We start from the raw sequence: 20,145 nt of genomic DNA, 5'->3' as shown, positions 1-20,145 counted from the left end.
CTTATTATCATTATCTTTGTCACTAGCCCAGACAGTCATGGGTGTACCTGTAGGAATATGCGATGTTGTAAAATGCTGCCTAATCGTACTTTTCCCACACCATACATATAACCTAACATATTCCTACATATCCATTCTACAAGAAGAGAAGATGGCGCCACTATAAACACTTGCCTGCGCCATGACGGGCTGGGGCCGAACACCATCCAGGCCCCTCAAGCAAGCCTACCGGCGCTATAGGTGTAGACGCAAAAAAAAAAAAAAAAATAAATAAATAAATAAAAAAAAAATACCCATTCACAAGTACTCACTAAAAAAATATCCCTTACTTGGTCCCGCCCAGCCACGTGCCACACTTTTCCCCTCACTGCACGCCGCTGAGCCACCACGTCAAGGGCTTCAAGCGGCCACAGGGACGTCTATCACCGCTAATTCATGTCCTCTCCTCGCCGTCCCGCTCGCTGCTCGATGCGTCTTGGTCCACAGAGCTCAGAGTCGCTCCCTTCATCTCCATTACTCGGCCGGTGACTTCCAGAGCGACCAAAGGCTTTATACATGTGCGGGAGTTTGCTGTGGATTTGTCTTGTAATCTGATACCTTGTAGTGAGCATCGTTGTGGTGTGAAGCCGGTATTGGAATGTGATCTGGATAACTATTTGAGGATGCATGTGAGTGATTTGTCAGTGAGATTATTCGTTGACCAGTTATAGTGTGCGTTTTTTTTTTTATACATATCTTATCGTATATTTGCCGTGCTTTAATTCCAGTGGTTGGTGGGTTTTTTTTTTTTTTTTACAACTGACAATGACGAACTATATACTCCACATGCAACTATGATAGAAAGGAAAACTTCAAATATTTATGAACTGATAATTTAATACCTTAAAGTAACCGGGCTGTGCTGTTAGACCAGTATTTGATGCCGTTTTGTGTATAATTTTTACAATAAACAACTATAGACTTCATGCGATTTTGGAGTGAGGAACCAAATATTGACGAACTTATCTTGCAATCTAATACCTTACACTGCCTAACATACCTAACATAAGTACTTTATAGTATTAGGAAAGGAGGGGAGTTTGTGAAGGGGTGGCAGGAAAGGGAGTGTGTGTGTGATGGGGGGGGGGGGGTATAGGCAAGGGAGGGGAGACGCGTGGGAGGCAGAAATGGACCCAGATCTAATAACATATAGTATCTGATATACAAGTACCTATTATACTCTTCCAACCACAGTACTACAGGAGGGACGGGAGTGTGAGTACGTGGGGAGGATGGAGTGCTAGGGATCGTATTCATAAACATTTCGGGGGCCAAGGACACGTAATTTGACAAGGCTTTCGTAGGAGTTATGAGCATTTCCAGGGGTAGTTTTATGACCCTGGTGGTAGTTTGACCTTTCTTCTGTACCATGAACCTAAAATAACACTCAGAAGAACCCGACTGATCTCCTTTTTGGTCTTTGGAAATACTTGATGTGAGGACCGAAAGCGTCTAGCAATACCGACCTTCTTCATTTCTTTTTCTTCATTTCCTTCGAAGTGTATGGCCAAGGGAAGGGACATGCGTGGGAGTCAGAAACGGGGCCAGATTCAGCTTGATATCACTGAAGGCGAATCGGAGCCCAAGTAATGCATGAGCATGTAACCAGAGTAATGACGCAGGTCACACATAGCACCGCCGCCCTCGTTACGTCAGGCCGTCATCGAGAGGGTCGGGGCAGCAGGTTAATAGCGTGCGTGCCCCGAGACCTAAAGTGCTCTCTCGAATTAAATGACCGCGCGAAAAATAGGCCATCTAGTAAAATGCCCGCCGGGGAAAAAATGTCCACTTAAGAATATCCCACTTAAACCTTTCCATGACCGTTACAAAAAAAAAAAAAAAAGCCTTCAAGAAGAAAATGACAGCTTGTAAAAAAAAATGTTCGCGTAAAAAAATGTCACCTAGAAAAAAATGCCTGCCGGAAAAAAATGCCCACATGAGAAATCTGCCCTCTTGAAAATGCCTCATATAGAAAATAGCCCTCAGAAAAAAATGTTAACGCTCAAAGAAAAAAGTCCCTAGAAACAGATGCCATGTTCGAAAGATGTAAAGAAAATAAAATGATCTCGGATAAAATAAAATAAAAATCCATCTTGAAAATTAAAAAAAAAATCCCAACTGATATTTTTCCCTTCATCGAATATATACATTTCAACCCATCTCCTTAACGCTTTCACCTCATAATAGTCTTGATTTGCGTGTTTATAGAAGACTTTAGAGACATTCCTCCCCCCTCTCCCCCTCTCGTCCTCTCTCCCAGTGCCCCTCCTAACGATCGCCCCCTTTCCTTCTCTCCCCCTTACCCCACCCTGATGATGCCCTCACTTTCTATGCCAGTCTATGTATGTCAATGTGTGTGTATGTGTGTATGTGTGTGTATTCCGTACCCTTCCTGTGGCCTGGGTATAATGTAGTCGGCAGCCTCAGGGAAAGATAAGGTCACCCCGCAGGCTCGGGCGTAAAGGGAGGAGGAATCTTGTCCTAAAATAACACACACACACACACACACACACACACACACACACACACACACACACACACACAGGATGGATGAATGAATGGATAGGCGGATATGGAATAGGGAGTGTGTGTGTGTGTGTGTGTGTGTGTGTGTGTGTGTGTGTGTGTGTGATGGCACGTGTGGTGGGTGGGTGGTGTGTCCTTCATCATCCAACACCTTTGCACGCAATTTTTTTAAGGTGTGTTGACTTGTTTTTCTTGTGTTTTTAATGTTTTATGCTATGTATTTTTGTATGCATGTATGTTTGTATGTATGAATGAATGTATGTGTCTTTTCATGAGTGTGTTTGTGTGTGTGTGTGTGTGTGTGTGTGTGTGTGTGTGTGTGTGTGTGTGTGTGTGTGTGTGTGTGCAACTGAATATATTAAAATGTAGCACCGATAACCAACACCAGCTGTACAGAAACCTAAACACACACACACACACACACACACACACACACACACACACACCAGCCAGGCGTGAGGGAGCAGCTGGCACTCGTCTCCCCTGTCGGAAGGAGGAGGATGAGGAGGGCGTCTGGTAGTGCAGGGCAATGCGGCGGCGGGAGGTGAACGAATGAGAGAGAGAGAGAGAGAGAGAGAGAGAGAGAGAAGGAAGAGAAAGATTGAAGGTAAAGTGAAGACAGTTATTTGAAGTGAAGAACTGAACTTGAAGTGACTGAAGAAGAAAAGATAGATTAGAAAGGGCGAGGTAGATCATGATGTAAATCAGGAAAAAGATAAAAAAAAACATAAGAAAAGAAGGGAAGGCGTCAGTTAGGAGGAAAAAAGGTTAGTGAATAAATGGATGAGAATGAGAGAATTTAGATGACTGCGAGAAAGGTATATGGGGATGATGGCGGAGGAGGAGGAGGAGGAAGAAAAGTAAGAGAGAGGAGGCGGAGGTAAAAAAGGAGATTGTATTGGGAGGGAGGAAGGGAGGTAGATGTATAAGATGAGAAAATATTTGCAACTTCATCAACACCACACCACCACCTCAACACCACCAGCACCGTCACCACCACACCGCCACCGTCACCACCACCACCAGCGTCACCACCACACCACCACCTCAACACCACCAGCACCGTCACCACTACACCACCACCTCAACACCACCACCACCGTCACCACCATCACTCACCACCATTACCACAACACCCCCTCACCACCACTACCATCACAACCACTACTACCACAACCCCACACACCACACCACCACCTCAACACCACCACCACCGTCACGACACCACCACACCACCACCGTAACCACCATCACTCACCACCATTACCACAACACCCCCTCACCACCACTACCACTACCACAACCCCACACACCACACCACCTGCACCACCACCACCACCACCAGTCAGCCCCCTCGCCACCAATAAGGAACAAGATGCATGGGAGTGTTCCCCCAGTTCGTGACCCGCGGGGCTGTCAGGCGGAGGTCACGGCGGCGGGAGGATGGAGGTCGCAGCCATGACCTTGACTGGCCTGGGGGAGGGTCACGGGGGAGGGGGGGCGGGGGGGCTCCAGACGGCGGCGGCGGCGGTGGTGGTGGTGGTGGTGGCGGCGGCAGGTGGGACGCACACACCTGTCTTGCTTCACGCCCGCAGCCGGATCCTGACACCCCCCCCCCCTCTTCCCTACCTCCCCCCCTGCTCAGTCCCACCCCCGCCTGCACCCGCCTCGCCGCAACTCCTCCGCCATGACGTATTCTCCCTCCTCTTCTCTCCCCACTCCTCCCTTCTCCCCTTCATTCTTCCTCCACTACCTGTGTCACGCCCCTCCCTCTCTTCTTTCCTTCCTTCCATCTCTTCCCCTTCCTTCTCTCCTCCCCAGCCTTTTTTTTTCCTTTCTTCCTCTGTCCTTCTCTTCTTTTCTTCTCATCCCTCCCCAATTCCTCATTTTTCTAACCCTTTTCTTCTTTTTCCTTTTCATCTTTCCCTTCTCTTCTTCCCTTCCTCTTCTCCTCTTCCTCCTCTTTCCCTTTCTTCCCTCTCCCCTTCTTATCTTCTCTTCCCTTTCCTTCCCGCCCTCCTTTCCTCTTCCTTCCTTTCTCTCCACTCCTTTCTCTCCTCCTCCCCTCTTCTTTCTTTCCTTCCTCTTCACCTCTTCCATTTCTCTTCCCCTCCTTTTTTCCTCCTCCTCCTCCTCCTCCATTTCTCCTTCGCCTCGTCCTCCGCCCATTCCCCGCATTCTCACTCCTTCCTTCGTTTTCCTTTCCATTGTTCCTTTGTCCTGCTGAAAATTGTTAGCTGATAAACAGGTCTCGAGGAGGAAAGACGGAGAGGGAGGGAAGGAGGAAGAGAGGAGAGGGAAGAAAGAAGGAGAAGCAGGAAGACAGGGAGGAGGGGAGGCAAGTAAGGATAGAGAGGAGAGGGTAGGAAGGAAAGGAGGAAGGAAGGAAAAGGGAGGCAAAGAAGAGGTAGAGAGGGAGGAAGAGAGAAAAGAGGGAAGAAGGAACGGATAGGGAGGGGAGGAAAGAGATAAGAGAGGGAGGGAGGTAGACAAGTAAGGATAGAGACGAGAGGAAGGAAAATAAAGAAAAGAGGAGAGAGAGAGAGAGAGAGAGAGAGAGAGAGAGAGAGAGGTGGTTGGAAAGGAAGGGAAATTGATGTTTTATTCCTTTTTCCCTTCCCTTCCTTTTCCTTCCCCTTCCCCTCTCTCTCTTGCCCCCTTCCCCCCCTCCCCTGTCTTCCTCTTTCCTCCTGTCTATCTCCTTCCCTTCCTATTCCCCTCCTCCTCTCATCCTCTCCCCTCACTTTCTCCCCTCTCCCCACATTCCTCTTCCACCCTCAACCCCATTCCTTTCCTTCCTCTTCCTCACCCCTCCCCCTTTCCCTCCCCTTCCTTCCCTCTTCTCATTCTCTCCCCCTCACCTCCCCTCCCCACATTCCTCTCCCTCCCGCAATCTTGTCTCCGTTTCCCCTTCCTTTCCTTACTCACTCCCCTTCCCTCTCCCTTCCCTTCCCTTCTCATCCCATTCCTTCCCCTCCCCTTCCCTTCCCTTTTCTTACTCACTCCCCTTCCCTCTCCCTTCCCTTCCCTTCTCTTCCCATTCCTTCCCCTCCCCTCCCCTTCCCTTTTCTTACTCACTCCTTCCTCTCCCTACCCTTCCTTCTCATCCCATTCCTTCCCCGCCCCTCCCCTTCCCTCCCCCCCTTCCATCTCCTCCTATCCCCTCACCTCTCCTCTCCTCTCCCCTCACCTCTCACCTTCTCCCCTCTCCCCTCTCTTCCCATCTCCCCCCCCCCCCCCCCAGCGTCGTGTCGTGCGAGGCGTCGGTCACTTCGCCTCAAATAATTGACCTCATCCAGTAATTAACATTTGGAGGAGTGGAGACAAGGCTGGCTGACTCTCTCTCTCTCTCTCTCTCTCTCTCTCTCTCTCTCTCTCTCTCTCTCTCTCTCTCTCTCTCTCTCTCTCTCTCTCTCTCTCTCTCTCTCCTCCTTATCACTCCCTCCCTCCTTCCTTTTCTCCTTCCTATATACCTCGTCTACTCTTCCCTTCTTCCTTCCTCCTTCCTTTCTTTGATCTTTCCTTCCTTCCTTCCTATCCTTCTCCCTTATCGTCCCCTCCTTCCCTCCCTTCCTTTATTCCTTTTTATCTCGTTTCCACTTCCTTCTTCCATCCAGATACATTTCTTTCTTTCGTTTCTCCATTGCTGTGACTCTCTTCCTCTTTCTATTTTCCAGTTTTTTTTTTTTTTTTACTTCTCCTCCTCCTCCTCCTCCTCCTCCTTCTCTTCCTGTTCTCCCCTCAAACTTCTCTTCCTGTCTGTTCAACGTCTGTTACTGTCTGTCTTTTTGCTCCTCCTTTGGCTCGTCTGTCTGTCTGTCTGTCTGTCTCTAGCCTTGGCAGTGTGTGTATGTGTGTGTGTGTGTGTGTGTGTGTGTGTGTGTGTGTGTGTGTGTGTGTGTTGCCCTCAGTTTCTCCGTCTGGCTGTCTGGTTCTCTCTCTCTCTCTCTCTCTCTCTCTCTCTCTCTCTCTCTCTCTCTCTCTCTCTCTCTCTCTCTCTCTCTCTCTAACCATCCCATACCACCATTACCTCAAGTCTCTCCCCTCCCCTTCCTTCCCCTTCCTCCCCTTCCTCCCCTCCCCGCCGGTCAGTGCTCCTGGGACTCCCCACTCGGAGCAACGGTTTACCTGAAGGTTGGGGAGGAAGGGGAGGAAGGATGGGGAGGAGGAAGGGTAGGAAGTATGGGGAGGTGGGAGGTAGAGGAAGGAAGAAAGGGGGGAAGAAAAATGGGAGATAAATGAGGGGAAGGGATAAGGGAAGGGAAAATGAAGGGAAAATAAAGAAAAGGGGGAGAAGAGGGGAATAGAGGGAGAGAAAGTAGAGGAAAGAATGGAGAGAAAGAGGAAGAAAGGGGGGATAAAAGAGAGATAGGAGAAGAAAGAGAAAAAGATAGGAAGGGAGAAAGAGGGAAACGGGGAAAGTAGAGGAAGGGAAGGGAAAAGGGAGGAAAGGAAGAGGAAGGAAGGGAAGGGAGGAAAAAGGGGAATGGAGGAGGAAGGAAAGGAAAGAGGAAATAAAGGAGTGGAGGTAAAAGTACGTAAGACGAGAGAGAGAGAGAGAGAGAGAGAGAGAGAGAGAGAGAGAGAGAGAGAGAGAGAGAGAGAGAGAGAGAGAGAGAGGAGGGTGGAGGGAAAGAGTGGTGTTACATAACGAGGAGGAGGAGGAGGAGGAGGAGGAGGAGGCATCGAGAGCATAAGCCTAAGGACCCTACATGTGAAGCGGAGGGAAGGAGAAAAAAAAAGAGGAGGAAAAAAAAGGGAGGGAGGAAAAAATCTTAATCGATGAATCAATAATTACGGCGGAAAAGACGAGTGTTATCTCTCTCTCTCTCTCTCTCTCGTTAAGGTTATTACTATTATTATTACTATTTTTATTATTATTATTATTATTATTACTTTTTTGCCTTTACTACTACTACTACTACTACTACTACTATTACTACCACTATTACTACTACTCCTACCACTACTACTACTACCACTACTACTACTACTACGTCTACTATTGAAGTGAACAATGCTACATAAGGAAGGAGAATAAAAAGGCTGAGGAGGAGGAGGAGGAGGAAGAAGAGGAGGAGGAAAGACAAGGGGCAAACAAGAGAATACGAGGCGACTTTGATGGTTAGTAAAGGGAGGGGAGAGAGAAGAGGAGGAGGAGGAAGAGGAAGAGGAGGAGGAGGAGGAGGAGGAGAACGTCACACTCCACAGTCATCACCAGAGTCGGCGCCCACCCAGGTTACCTCCATTGTCTGGCAGGTTTTTTCCTCCATTATACTCTCTCTCTCTCTCTCTCTCTCTCTCTCTCTCTCTCTCTCTCTCTCTCTCTCTCTCTCTCTCTCGTCTGCTGCATTGCCGTATGTTAATTCTCTTCTTTTTTCTCTCTCTCTCTCTCTCTCTCTCTCTCTCTCTCTCTCTCTCTCTCTCTCACACCGTTATTTCTTTTCCTTTTTTTTCCGTTTTTGTATCCTAGTGTGTCTGTCTGTGTATCTGTTTGTCTGTAGATATGTCAATGTGTTTGTCTGTCTGTCTATCTGTCTCTCTCTGTCTGTCTCTATCTTCCATTCTGTTATTGCTTCTGCTTGTAGTTTTCTTCTTCTCCCTTTAACAATTCAGCTCAAGTCTCTTTCCTTTCGTTACTTATTATTATTTTTATGAATATTCTTTACATCTTCAATTATCAATATATTTTCGTATTATATTTTCATTTCCCAATACCTGTGTGTGTGTGTGTGTGTGTGTGTGTGTGTGTGTGTGTGTGTGTGTGTGTGTGTGTGTGTGTGTGTGTGTGTGTGTGTGTGAGAGAGAGAGTTGGAGGCACCTTCTCTCCCCTCTCCCCGCCTCCAGGCACGGTAAACTTCCCTCACACGGTCTGCCTTTCCTCCTCCCTCCCTCCATCTCCCCTTTCTCCTCCGTCTCCTCTTTCCTCACCTTATTCTCACTCCATCCCTTCCTCTCCCCTCCCTTCACTTCCTCTCCTTCTCTCCCTTCTCTTTATTTCCTCTCTCTCCTCCCTTATTTTGTTCTCTCCATCATCATCCATTCTTCCCTTCACTGTAGATAAAAGTATAGTCTTGAAACCTTGATTAATATGTATATATAAAATCTGTTGAAAAGAGTCTAGCACAGTGGAGATGAAACTGTAGCCTTGAGACCCTTGATTAATATAAAAGAATAGGAAGGCGTGTCGGCACCGGAGAAATTCATTATATTCTAGAAACTTTTGGAATATTATAAAGAAAAGGTACTTATATAGGCACCAGAAAAAGGGGGTGGGAATCTATTAAAGGGTATTCCAGTGCTGATACTATCTTAGAAACGCGAAGCACTTGCCGCCACGAACAGAAGAAAAAGAAGAAAAAGAATGAGGGAAAAAAACAGAAGTTGGAGCAGAAAAAATTAATTTGCTAAGGATCACCGCGGCGCGTGGAAGGGGCAGGTAAACAGGGAGTGTGTGTGTGTGTGTGTGTGTGTGTGTGTGTGTGTGTGTGTGTTACTTTTCTCTCATATCTTTTTTTTAATTGTTTCTCTTTTCCATTTTATTCATCCATTTCTTATTTCTCCTTTTTCTTCATCATCATTTTTTGTTCTTATGCTCCTACTCCTCGCTCTGTGTGTGTGTGTGTGTGTGTGTGTGTGTGTGTGTTATGGCGTCTAAGAATGTACAGAGGAGACGTAGAAGAAGTATATTACAGCATGTGGTGAAAGAACACTGGAGAGAAAGGGAGAAACAGACAGATGGAAACGTTTTCTTCTGATAATAGAGAGGAACGTTCAGCTGGAAAAATTGCGTCACTGATATTGACTAAGGAGGCAGAAGGGTTAGAATAAAAGAATAGCAGGATGTGGTGAATAGAGTGTGTGTGTGTGTGTGTGTGTGTGTGAGAGAGAGAGAGAGAGAAAGGAGTAGGCAGAGACGGAGAAATGGAAACGTTTTTGTGTGAAAATTATAGAGGAAAGAGGCTGTTGCTTATGAACCTAAACAAAAGAAAATGAAAGAAGGAAAGGATGACGGGAGGTTATGAAAGAATGCCTTAGAGAGATAGACATCAGTAGAAGGAAGGAACGTTTTAGAGTAAGAATTAAGTAGAAAAAAGCTGAATAGAAAGATGGAACGTTCGTATTGTGAGAATTAAAGAGGAAAGGGGCTGAAAATACTATGACAGAGGAGGATACTTCTGTACTCAAGGGAAGGGAAAGAACAAAAGAAAAAGATTAAAGAAAAGGAAGAAGAAAGGAAGCAGGGAGAAAATGTCAGGGAGGGAAAGAAAAGTGAAACATGAGATAACAGATAAGAAGAAAAACTATGAGAAATGCTGTTACTTATGAATCTAAACAAATGAAAAGGATAGAAGGAAAGGATGACAGGAGGTGATGAAAGAAAGCGTTAGAGAGAAATACATCAATAGAAGGATAGAACGTTCGTATGGTGAGATTTAAGAATATAAGCCTTAGAAAGAATACGACTCGTCTGTTGTAACCGGTGAAGGCAAACAAAAGGAGACTTAAATTAAATAGTTCACAGGATGTGGTGCAATGGTACGCTGGAGGAAAATGTTGAAATAGAAGGATGGAAAACGATCTTCATGTGAGAATCAAGACGAAAGTAAGTGTTGGAAAGAAGGAAAATAATTATACACCATTGTCAATACTAGTTAAGGCAGACATATAAATAGAGTTGACAGGATGTGGCGAAAGAATGTATTAGTGAGAAAGGTTGAAATAGAAGGATGTAAACGATCTTCATGTGAGACTCAAGACGAAAATAAGTGTTTGAAAGAAAGGTAAATAATTATAAGCTACCGTCGCTACCGTTGAAGGCAGACTTATAAATAGAGTTGACAGGATGTGGGGAAATAATGCGTTAGAGTGACAGGTTGAAATTGAAGGATGGAAACGATCTTGATGTGAGAATTAAGACGACAAGAAAAAAGTGCTAGAAAGAGAGAGAGAAAAAATAAATACATACCATTGTCGTTGCCGTAGAAGGAAAACAAACAAAAGCAGACTTATGTAGAAGGAATACATTAGAGAATAAGGTAAAATAATACGTTTGAGAGAAAGGTTGAAGGATACAAAGATTCTTGGGGGAATTTGGATGCAAGAAAGAATTATTATTAGCCAGCGAAACAGACACACACACAAAAAGAATGTCAGGATGTGATGAAGGGATGTGAATAAGACGGAAGCATAGACAGGGAAACACTTTTTTGCCTTTTTTTGTCTCTTGTCACGAGTCGAACGAGGAAAAGTCTGCTGAAAATATCTTGCCGTCACTGCCGACCGTGATTGTAGACAGAGGGAGCCCCAGACGAAGAAGACAGGATGTGGTGAGAGAGAGAGAGAGAGAGAGAGCGGATGCAAGGGTGCTGACGATGACTCCGTGGAATGCATGAAGTTTCAAAAGTAGAATGCATGAACCAGGGTTGCGTCTCTCTCTCTCTCTCTCTCTCATTTTGTTGTGTGTGCGTGTGTCAGTCAGTGTGTGTCCAGTCTTTATGGAACTTAAGGGAAAGAAAACAGTGATAGGAAGGGAGGTTATGAAATGAAAAACCTTCGACTCTACTTTCTCCAATAGAGCTGTGTGTAGAGCCCTTTTATTCCCCCCCCCTACCACCACCACCACCACCACACCCTTTCCCTCCCACACATAGGATGCAAACTTCGTGCAGAGACGGACAAGGCTTCTCTCAGATGCTAGCAGTATACAGCATCTGAGAGCGTAGAAGACTGGTATACAGACGATACAGAACGCCTTGTAGTCATGAAGCTGATTTAATTTAACAATGGTTGGTAATTTGTATGACTTTCCAATTTATTTTTGTCGTTGTTCTTGTTTGTTTGATAGGAATAATGTTCATCCAACGCTCTTTTTGTTATCCGTTACTTAGTTTTGTTATTTCCTGCAAAGATTAGAATGATGATATTGATGTATACAGACAAACAAAGACAGACACACTTATACAGACAGGTGGACAGACTGACTTATCTTCACACACACACACACACACACACACACACACACACACACGTGGCAGACAAGCGACACCCGCCCGCCACGCCCCCCGGCGCCGCCTGGGGCCTCCCGTCGCCGCGTCGCCGCCGCTGCACCAACCCGCCCAATGACGTTTTCCAGTTCACGCGCAAATGACCCACCTTTTACTTTATCACGGCATGAGTAGTGTGGACGCGCTCGTATTATACTGATTAGTGTTATTTAGGCGCCTCCCTACCCACCTGAGGAGCCCCGGAGCTAGGCGAGTACGTGGGTAGCAGACGTGTGTATAGCCAGGCGTCCCCAGTTGTTGTTCGCCCCAAGTACAGTGTTACACCACTATGTTAATCTCTAATTCTTGAGTCAGGTGTTTCCAGGTGTTACTCGCCCTAAATAAAGTATTACACCGTCATTACAATATCTAATAACTGAGCCAGGTGTCCCCGGGGGTTGTTCGCCCAAAGTTTAGTGTCACACCTTCATAACAATCTCTAATTCTCGAGCAAGGTGTTCCCAGATGTTCCAAGGGGTCGCTCGTCATAAGTACAGTGCTACACCTTTACATACTAACACTTAACCCCACCTCAAGCGAAAGGGGGAAGGAAGAGGAGAAGGTGAAGAGAAGGAGGAGGAAGGAGGGTCATTTACAGGTCACGGGAAACTGACTTTTACCTGTTCCTTAGTGAATATGACAAAACCTTATGATACGAACAACAACAAAACAGACACCGGACGAGGACAACTGTGGCGTGTCTGTGCATGTTTATATTAGAGAAACGAGACGGGACGGGGCAGGGCGGGGGAGGGGCGGGTCACGAAGGGATGAATTGAGGGTTGAAGGAAAGGGGTGTAATAGAGTAAAGTAATGGAGCTGAAGGGGACGGAAAGGATATAGTAAATGAGGATGAACGAAGGGGGTGGAAAGGGATTTTTAGATGGGAATGAATTAAGGGGGCAAAAGAGGTAAAGGGAATGGGATAAAGGAAGGAGGCGGAAGGGGTATAGTATATGGGTATGAAGGGAGGCGAAACGGGTTTAGTAAATAGGGACAAAGGGGGCGGAAAGGGTATTGTAAAGGGGGCTAAAGAGTGTAGTTAAGGGGGTGAAGGGGTACAAAAGGGTCTAGTAAAGGGGGCTTGCTAAAGAGATTGTGGAAAGTTCGGGGGCGCAGCGGGTGAAGTGGAAGCTAATGGTTTGGCGATTAATGCCGACCAGCTTGAAAATATTGGCAGGATCGAGGGCTGTGACGGATGTGTTGACTGTTGGCTGGAGCTGAAGTAATGGAGTTGAGTTATCGGAGGAGGAGGAGATGGAGATGGAGGAAGAGGAGAGGAAAATGAGGAATAACAGTATAAGGAAGAGGAGGAGGAGTAGGAAGAAGAGAAACAGGAGAAGGAAGAGGAAGAGGAGAACGAAGAGAAACAGGAGGAGAAGAAGTATTAAGAAGAGAAAGAGAACGAAAAGGAAGAGGAGGAAAGGAGAAACAGGAGAAGAAAGAGAAGTGGAGGAAAAAGAGGAACAAGAGAAGAAGAAGGACGGGAAGAGTAGTAGGAGAAGAAGAAGCAGGAGGAGGAGGAGGAGGAGGAGGAGGAGGAGGAGCGGTAATTAGGGTTGATTGAATTACCTGGAGACGCGGTTCTTCGTGGCGTTAATGCCCGCAAAGCCTCGTGAAGGATGGCCAAACACACCGACGGGCAGACACACACACACACACACACACACACACACACACACACACACACACACACACACACACACACACACACACACACACACACACACACACACACACACACACACAAACAGACAGATAAAAAAAGACAAATATATAGACCAGTATAAAGACAATGAAAAAGATAACAAGGTGACTGACAGACAACGAGACAGACAGCCAGACAAACAGAAACACAGACTATCAGATACAGGGTGATTGAAAGCCACACAGATAGGTAAACAGACAAATAGACAGACAGACAGGCAGACCGACAGATACAGAAAGAAACATGTAAAACTGAATATGCAATGTTACCGATAGGGAGAGACAGACAGACAGACAAAAGTATGGAGAAAGATATATCGTGTAACAAACAGACAGACAGACACAAACTAATTTTATATCACAACAACTCACTAATTCGTAACACTCAAGACCTTATCCATAAACAAAGAAAAAGACGAAGAATAAATAAAGAAATAAAGAAAAAAAGGAGTCGGAGAAACAAGAAATTCCTCCGAACTCCATATTTTTAGACTTCCCCAAAACCGCTCGAGCTGGAGAGGATGACAAGAAATAAACGCTGGGATTGATTTTTCCGCTGACGTAAGATGCCTCGGCGCTGCGGGGAAGGGAAGGGAAGGGACGGGACGAAGGGGTGCCAGGCAGGGAGAGGGTCTTGGAGGCGATGAACAGCTCTTGCGTTATGGCTCTGAAACATGGCAGATCGCCTTCTCTTGGCTTGCTACGGGGAAGGGAAGAACATAAGAACTTCAGAACATAAAAGACATAAGGAATCTGCAAGGACGAAGGGGTGCCAGGCAGGGAGAGGGTCTTGGAGGCGGTGAACACCTCCTGCGTTATGGCTCTCAAACGTGGCAGATCGTCCTCCCTCGACTTGCTACGGGGAAGGGAAGAACATAAGAACTTCAGAACATAAAGACATAAGGAATCTGCAAGAACGAAGGTGTGCCAGGCAGGGAGAGGGTCTTGGAGGCAGTGAACAGCTCTTGCGTTATGGTTCTCAAACGTGGCAGATCGTCCTCCCTCGACTTGCTACGGGGAAGGGAAGAACATAAGAACATAGGAACGAAAGGAGTCTACAAGGGCGAAAGGGAGGCAGGCAGGTCTTGGGAGGCAGTGAACAGCTCTTGCGTTATGGCTATGAAACGTGGGAGATCGTCCTCTTTCGGTGCAGCCTTCAAATGTATGTAAGCCGAGAAATGTTTGAGAATATGTGCATTGCAACTCTCCACCTCTCTCTATCTTTTGCCTCTTCCTCCGTCACTCAAACCTGCTGCATATCTTTCTCTATAGCATCCATGAATCTCCTCCTCCTTGGCCTTTCTCGTCTTCTCCTTGGCAGCTTCATCTTCAGCCTTCTCCTCCTCCTCCCAACACATTCTGCATCTCGCCTCTGTACATGCCCAAACCGTCTTCGGTCCATACTCTTAAGCGTACTGGGCTCCCATTACGGCATTTTTCCAAGTCCACTGGGGAGGTTAATCGGGTTTGCATGAGTGATTTATCCGTTTCAATTAGGTGCAGAAGTCATGGAGAACTGTCACTAGGATCACAAGATAGTCCATGAGAATTCCAGCAACTTCGACGAGAGGCTTTTCAAAGGGGCTAACTGAGGTGCTGCATGATACTTTTAAGAACATGAGTCTTAAACATTTCGGTGCCCAAGCTCACATAGTTGACATGGCTTTCGTAGGAATCTTGTGTATTTCCCAGGGTAGTTAGTGACCCTGGTGGTAGTCTGACCCTCCCTCTGTATTGTGAATCATAAAAAAACCTCATTAGAAGCCGATCGATATATTTTTTGGCCTTTGGAAGTAGTTGCTGTGAGATGTAGAAGCGTCTGAAAATGCCGACCTTAGTCTCGCCTCTCTCGCCCTATCTTCGAACCGTCGTGGCAGATGTAGGGAAAGTTGGAAAAGTTTTAAGTGTTTTGTCTCTCCCGTGCGAGGTGTCGAGTTTTTAATGAGATCATCGTTTGCCAAAAGGAGTAGACAGCAGAAGTCACGTTTTAGGCCTTACACGGAACTCAGGGGGGTATTTTCAGACGCTTCTACCTCGCACATCAACTATTTTCAAAGAACAAAATGGAAATTAATCGGGCTTTCATGAGTTTTTTTTCACATTCATGGTACAGAAGAAGAGTTAAACAATCATCAGGGCCATTAAACTACACCTGAAAATGCCCGAAACGCCTGCGAAAGCCTTGTCAAATATGTGTAATTGGGCGCCGAAAGGCCTGAGAATATGGATCTTTCTCACTCACATATACACGCGTTAGGGAGAACACGGAGTTATAAATACTTGGCTACTCGTGTTCAGGATTTACAGGAAACGGAGACCACAACGGCGATATTTCCTGACGTGTGGAGAGTCATCGTTCTTGGAGGCGTTCTGACGTGGGCGCGGCCGGACCAGGAAAATGTGGAGTGAGCGACAAGGCCTGAACGTCCGTAAGCAAGCACTTCCTTTATAATCGGAGCGGACATACAAATATATACAGTGAGTCAAAGGAACGACCCCACCACGATGACACGACATCAAAAAGAGTCAGAATAGTAAACAGCGTGTATTTAAGGGCCGTTTTCACTGTCACTGTTTGTTTTGATCGTTACCAATGGCGGAGATCGACGCTATAGTTTTCCACGTGAAACTTGCATATGGGGTAGTGGCGGCTGCAGAGGAAGCGAGAGGTATTGAGAGCGTGTGGCAAGGTGCAGGGCTAGGCTAACCCCGCAGCCGCCACTACCCCATCGGCCAGTTTTACGTGGAAATACTATAGCGCGATCGCCGCCATTGGTAACGATCAAAACAAACAAAGTGACTGTGAAAGCGACCCTAAAAGTTAGTCTCATATATACAATTACAACACAAATTAGGGAACATAAAGAAAATATATGTATAAATAATCTGCCGTAGAATAGACCCCATCAGGACTCTACATGGTACGAAAATGACTTAGAGGGAACTGAAGCAACGTGCATTAAAAAGTAAGTTCTCACATCGTAGAAAATCAAGGAAAATACATTACAAAGAAAGGAAAATAAGGAAAATGGAAATACAAATAGATGGGTCACAGAAAAACTCCGCCAGGACAATTATTTACGGCATTTGAAGAAGTCACAGAAAACAGAAACAACGCGAAAAATAACAATACGTTCTCGAATGAAAGAAAAAACTTGAGAAAACTACAAAACAGATATATTAAAGTACAATATACAAATAATGGACTATAGAAAAGACTCCACCATATTGCATCAGACGGAAAGTCAGAGGGAACAGAAACAACGTGGATTAAAAATAAGTTGTCAGATTGAAGAAGACTGATGAAACTAGGATAAAAGTAAGGGGAAAATGCGGAAAATTAAAATACAAGTGATCGCTCAAAGGAAAGACCACCATATGGCATCAGAAGGAAAGTCAGAGGGAACATAAACAACGTGGATTAAAAATAAGTTGTCAGATTTTAGAAGAATTTCAGAAGTTAAGGGAAAATAAGATAAATTAAAATAAAAATGATCGGTCACAGGAAAGACTGCACCGTATGTCAGGAGTCCGTGGAAACAGAAGCAACGTGCATTAAAATCAGTTCCCAAATTGTATAAAATTGGGGAAACTTTGGAGTTGCTGAAACTTTCTTTGCCCTCGAGCCCCAGAGTCTGCGGTGATTGGGTGATAACTTACCGCCGGCTGCTCGGATTGAAGGGTAGGAAAGAGGCGAGTAATATCAAGGTACAATGCGCATTCTTCAGATCAGTTTATTCTGCGAGCTACGATTTTTTTCTAAGTATTAAAAGATATGTATTTGGGAAAGAAAATGGAGAAAATATACTCATTCTTTCAATAACTTTATTTTGAGGACTAAGACAGTTTTTATTCTCAAAGTATAGGAGAGGTATAGCTACATATATTTAGGGAAGAATATTGGGAAAAATACACATTCTTTCGATTACTTTATTTTGAGGACTAAGGAAGTTTTTATTCTCAAAGTATAGGAGAGGTATAGCTACATATATTTAGGAAAGAAAATTGGGAAAAATACACATTCTTTCAATAACTTTAGTATGAGTACTAAGAGAGTTTAAAAGATTGTATAAGAATGTATATATATTTCGCACGATTTCCCTTCCCTCTAAAAAAAAAAAGGTGTTTTTTAATTTTTATAGAAATGGAAGTTATGCGTTGAGTTCTAACCACGAGTAACAATAGCATGACTAAGGCAGCTTCCTCAGACTACATAAATGACGATACTATGTACTAAGCGAGCAGAAAAAAAAAGTTATTAATCCTTTGTTTGTGGAGATAATACACGTCTTCAGTCAACCTCTCCACCACACAAAAACAAACACGGCAGCAGCGCCCTCTGAATACCAAAGTTCTGTGGAAATAAAATAAACAAAAGTATCGATGAATCTACTGAAGTCTTGCCTCAGAAGAAAAAACGGTCAGAAGCCTTCATTGAGCGGAAATGATGAAGAATTGCTCAGTTGATTTCTTTGCCATGAGTAACACGATAGCGGCAACCCAACCCCAGGGCCGCATCTGACTCACTCTCCAGATACATTATTCAGCTCAGGGCATCAATCACGCAGCATAAACCTACCTAATTGTACTTTATACCTTGCTACACACCTCACACACACATACACCAAGATGAATTAATGCGGAAGAGACTTGTAGCCGAAGCCGAGCACGTGATCAGGACGGAGGGTAGTGCGTGATAAGATAAGCAGGAGGATGATCAAAGGCACAAGGAAATAAAGAAAAAAGTCTGAAGAGGTCTTTCCAGGAAGGCGACGGGACACGAGTAGGTTGTTATGCGAAGGTGCAAGGTCGCTACAGATAAAAGGTTGATGGTTCGTGAATAGCGCTGAGGCTGAAGCATGCCGTCGAGTGCTTCTCTGGCTCCTCTTTTGCTAGGGGATTTGTGGCAGCGGCGGTGTTGTTGTGCCTCTGGAGTGCCAGCATCTTAGTTTTTGGAGAAGATTAGAAAAGAGACATTCAAGCTGTTCGAGAATAGGCTGTATGGCTTTGAGAATGTTAAGAGGGAGAATTGAGAAATGGATATTAAGCGATTTCAGCCAGATCTTAGTTTTTGGAGATTATAAAAGAGATGTTCAAGGAGTCCAAGATTAGGCAACTTAGACTTTGTACGGCTTTGAGAATGTTAAGAGGGAGAATTGAGGAAGGAATATTAAGCGATTTCAGCCAGATCATAGTTTTTGGAGATTATAAACGGATATTCAAGGAGTCCAAGAATAGGCAAGTTAAGAACATAAGAACATAAGAACGTAAAGGCTATGCTTGCCCTTGGAAATGTTCAGACAGGGAGTTGAGAAATGTGCACTGAGTGATTTCAGTCCTCTTAGGTGCCTGGATCTTAGTGTTTAGAGGCAGAAACTTAACATTACACGATTATCAGACTAAGGAATTTGAACGAGTCGATAGCTTTAATAATCTTATAAAACAAGATTGAGGAAAGGAGTATTAAGTTGTCTGAAGGCTGTGAAGTGTTTGGATCTTAGTATTTAGAGACTGAAAAAAAGGAAAAGTAAACGATTCCCAAACCAGGAAACAGACATATTTTAGCCATGCCAGTTTTTAAAGGTCGAGATTAAGAAAGAAATATTGCCATTTTATGTCTCTCAAGTATCAGGATCTTAGTTTTTAGTGAGGGAAAGGCACATAAGATTACTCCAAGACCAGACATCTAAAACTGTTACTAGTGAGCGAGACTGAGAAGGCTTTGGGTGTGATTTCAAGCTTACGAAACACTGCAGTCCTGCGTCCAGACTTAATATAGTTATGAAAGGACGCCACCTGTATTTATTTCTGAAAACTACAATTTTTTTTCCTGAGTATTAAAAGGTATATATTTGGGAAAGATTTTTTTTTTTACAGCAAGGGAAATAGCCCAAGGGAAAAAAAATAACAATAATTAAAAAAAGACCGTTAATCACTGCTCCTGTAAAAAAATAGTTCAGAGGAGTGGCCGAAAGTGAGGTCAATTTCGGGAGGAGAAAACATACCCATTCTTTCGATGACATTATATTGCGGACTAAGAAAGTTTTTGTTTTCAAAGTATAGGAGAGGCATAGGAAAGGAAATAGGGAAAAATATACATTCCCTCGAGAACTTTATCTTGAGTAGTAAGAGAGTTTGAAAGATAGTATAAGAAGGTATATATATTTCGTAGGATTTCCCTTCCCCTAAATGACAAAACAGAATACATGTAAAAACGAAAACTGCAACTCTGCGTCAGTAAAAAGCAGATCCAGGAAGATGTCGAAAGAGAATGACGCGAAGGGGAATAAGAATGGAGAAAGGGAACTGTATAATGGCGTCATAGGGGAAGATAGGGGACCAGCTTGGCGTCATGGGGGAAGAGTGCAATACTGTGCCGGGGAAAAAGGTTAAAATTTGCGTCACAGCGGGGGGGAAAAAAGGAAGAGGAAGAGGACTCGTTGGGGTCACGGGGAAGAAAATATACGAGGAAATAAGTGGGGGAAAAAATTCTCTGCGTCACGGGGAAGGGAACAATACAGTGAGGAGGAAAATAAGAAGCGTCACATAAGAGGAAAAAGAGAGCTGGTTGGCCTCAGTGGGAAAGAGAACGAGGGGAAAAGTGAGAGAAAACTCGTTAGCGTCACAGAGAGGGAAAAAAGAAAACTCGGCGTTACAGAGAGGAAAAAAGTAAACGGCGTCACGGAGGGGAAAAGATGAACCGCTTGACGTCACAGGAAAAAAAAAGATTTGTCGGCATCTCAAAGAGGAAAACACGGAAAGAGGAAAAATACTTGCATTGTAAAGGGAAAAAAAGGATGAAAAGATAAAGTGTTTCCGTCATTGA

The sequence above is a fragment of the Eriocheir sinensis genome, chromosome 26 (assembly GCF_024679095.1).
Source record: "Eriocheir sinensis breed Jianghai 21 chromosome 26, ASM2467909v1, whole genome shotgun sequence".
Taxonomy (NCBI): Eukaryota; Metazoa; Arthropoda; class Malacostraca; order Decapoda; family Varunidae; genus Eriocheir; species Eriocheir sinensis.
This window is presented reverse-complemented; position numbering follows the sequence as displayed.